Here is a 3,341-nt window from a genome sequence, read left to right on the forward strand (position 1 = left end):
ACACTATTTTTCAGACAGCTTATTTTTGAACTGTCATATTTATCTTAGAAACCAGTGAACCAAATTGAATGAAATTTTGAACATTTATCTACAATGTATTGGTGCTCCACAAGTTATTAAAACATAGGTAGTTTTTAAACATTTAAAAAAGTTATCATAGCTTGACACTTTTTGGATCTTTCTCGAAAAAAATGTAAATTTTTTACAACAAATGACATTAATGTCATTAAATTTTAGTTTTCAAAAGTTACAGCATGTTGATTTTTTTGTCAGAGAAATAAAAGTTGCCCATCCCAAACGTTTTAGCCACCCCCTGTAGGTATATGGGAGCTTCAATGACGAGAATAAAATAAAACGATGTTGTTCGCTCAAGGGCAACCGTGAGAAGAGGACTAGCCTCTGTACGCAAAACAGTATAATATACAAATCACAGAAGGAAATCTTATATTGCACATTTCCCACCCCACTGGACCCCTTTCGCAGTTAGTACAAGTGCGGGATCTTGAATAAAACTGCGATTTTGCATCGAATCGTGTCGGTGTCTCCTGCGCACTTATGCATTACAAGGTGCTGAATAAAAGTGCGCAGAAGACTCCGAAACGATTTGATGCAAAATCGCAGTTTTATTCACGATCCCTCACTTATACTAAGGCGCTGTCCATAAACTACGTAGACTTTTTTAGGCCATCTCAGATCCCCCTCCTCCTCGTACACTTTTTAGATACAAAATTTTCGAAATTTGTATGGAGCGTGACTTTGGCCAGACCCTCCCGTCCATCCTAAGAGTTTACGTAGTTTATGGACAGGCCCTAACTGCAAAAGGGATGGAGTGGGGTGGGGGAAACGCTCAATACGAAAAATCGATTTGGTTTTTTCGGCGCAGTATTCCTTGAATAAGCCTAATCAGAAAACGTTGAAAAACAACTGATTTTGCGGAGTCGACGCTCTCTATTTTCTTGCAATGGATTACATACAAATCAAAGTATCCTCTCTTTCAATTATAATCTGCTTGTATTTATAGTAGTTTATTGCATTGCTAACTGGACTGCGACAGAGTGCGGAAATTTAAATAAAAGTGCGATATTGCATCAAATCGTGCTGGTGTCTTCTCCGCACTTATTCATAATGAGCTGATGAATAAGTGCGGTAAACCCTGATAAAAAATATCATAAAAATACAATAAGTTTTATTGTTACAACACCATTTTTTCGAAAAATATTCACCATTAAACATATTGTAATTTGCACAGCACACTCACCATCACCCCTATTGTTCTATAACATTCGGCGAATGGTAAATGGCAGTTTTACAATAAAAAATGGTGGTCGTTATGTATCTTAACCATAAAATTTTGAGAAAATTTACAAACATTTTTTCGCGAAAAACAGTAGAATGTAGTGTGTTTTTATGAGACATTTTTAGGGCATTTTTCAAAAGAAAACATTATATCCTAATGTTTTTTCATTGTTCTTACAATACAAATACAATAAATTGAATGACGTCAAATGAATCGTTGTTACAATAAAAATACAATAAATATTTGTTGTTATTTGTAAGCAGTTTTCGCTTAAGAAAACCCATAGAATTTATATTTCCCGCATAAACGAGCACTAAAGGCCGCCAGAATGATATGCACATTTTATGATAAGAATCAAACACTCTGATGTCTGGTATATATTGCTTGGCAGCTGTTGATAAGATCTATCATCAATCTTTTCAAATAACTGCCAAATATCACAAGTCAGAGCTCAGGTGTTTGGCCCCCCTTCCCCATCCAGGAGCTTGAGTTCAACGGGTAGTCAAGTACTAGCCAGGACCCGAGCCTCCAGGGGAGAGTGAACAACTTAAGGCGGTAGCTGGTGGAACGCTTACTATTAGAGTGTACTCATGTACGGTCCCCCCCTTCTCGAAGTCATCCCTAACGGGCGTACCGCGAAGGTAAGGAAGAGAGAGAATGAGTTTTTAGTGGGTCGATCCCCACATCACCCGAGGAACCACCTCTTGGGTATCTGTTGCAGATTTTCTCATTCTATAAAAAAAAAAAAATAAAAAAATGAAAAAAAAAGAGCTCAGGTCATATGATCCATACCATGAATCGTACACAATATGTACATAAGGCCATATGTAAATGCGGGAGAAAAATGTTACCGAGAAATATGAATTCTATGGTTTTTCAAAGGCGAAATCTGTTAACATAACAACAAATACTATTGCATGTTTATTTTAACATCGGTTCAATCGAACCCATTAAACTAGTTGTTTTTGTATTGTTATCAGTAGTTTCTATTTACTAGATTCATTAAATTTATTGGAAAACAACAGAAAAATCATTGTTCATCTTTATCTTGTCGTAACGTCCTCACTTGGATAAACCTGCTTTTCAGCAAGTGTTCTATAAGTACTTTCTCAGGTTTTAATAGACAGCTTCCCTTGCCAATGTCTACTGTACTCAAATTTAAAACTAAAACTAAAAATATACGTCAAGTGATTTGGTATTTGATTATACAGAGTAGAATAACATGAACCAAGCAACAATAATATGTATTGTTATTAATTTGTGACGAATTGTTTTTAAGTGTAATTGAGAAATAAACTCCTTTTTAATAAAAAAAAGTCCATGAGAACTTTGCAGGCACTTTTCCAAATGTATAAAAACAATTAATTTTTTTTACTAATCGTAACTTTGAATTATTAAAGAACGATTGAAAAACGATCGAATCAATTAGTCACTAATAAAGCTAATGTTCACTTATTGTACGAACTATATCGGATTGATTTCTATTGTAAAAAGTAACCATATGTCTACTGTGTGTTTTATTGTGAACAATAAAAGCAGTCATATATTAATAATATTTACCATGTAATAAATGGTCATTTTTTATCCGGGAAGACACCGAGACGATCTGACACCAAATTGCACTTTTATTTGAGATTCCGCATTTTCTTGTCGCACTTTTAACTGCGCAATGCGCAATATAAATTTTGATTTACTTCTTGTGTCATAAGGTAGATTAAACAATCCTTTACCAATCTACACATCACAAATTGTCAAAATTTCCACTGTGACATCGTAATAATTAAAATAAAAATCAGAACAAAGAGAGTTTGTCGCCAATGGACTGGAAAATGGAGAAAAAATCTGAACAAGTCTAATCAATGGAGTTAACCCAAGTTTTACCTGTCCTGCAATGTTCGTGCTTGTGAACGTTTATCATTAAAAAAAAGATCATTTAATGATCCCTCCGCTGTCAAAACAAAACTCCTGTTGGAGGAGCTATGCGTTTGCGCAACTTTACCTTGATTTTACCGTTAGCCTTTCGTTCGACACGTGTTGGTGTTGG

This window comes from Aedes albopictus, chromosome 2 (genome assembly GCF_035046485.1).
Source record: "Aedes albopictus strain Foshan chromosome 2, AalbF5, whole genome shotgun sequence".
Classification (NCBI taxonomy): domain Eukaryota; kingdom Metazoa; phylum Arthropoda; class Insecta; order Diptera; family Culicidae; genus Aedes; species Aedes albopictus.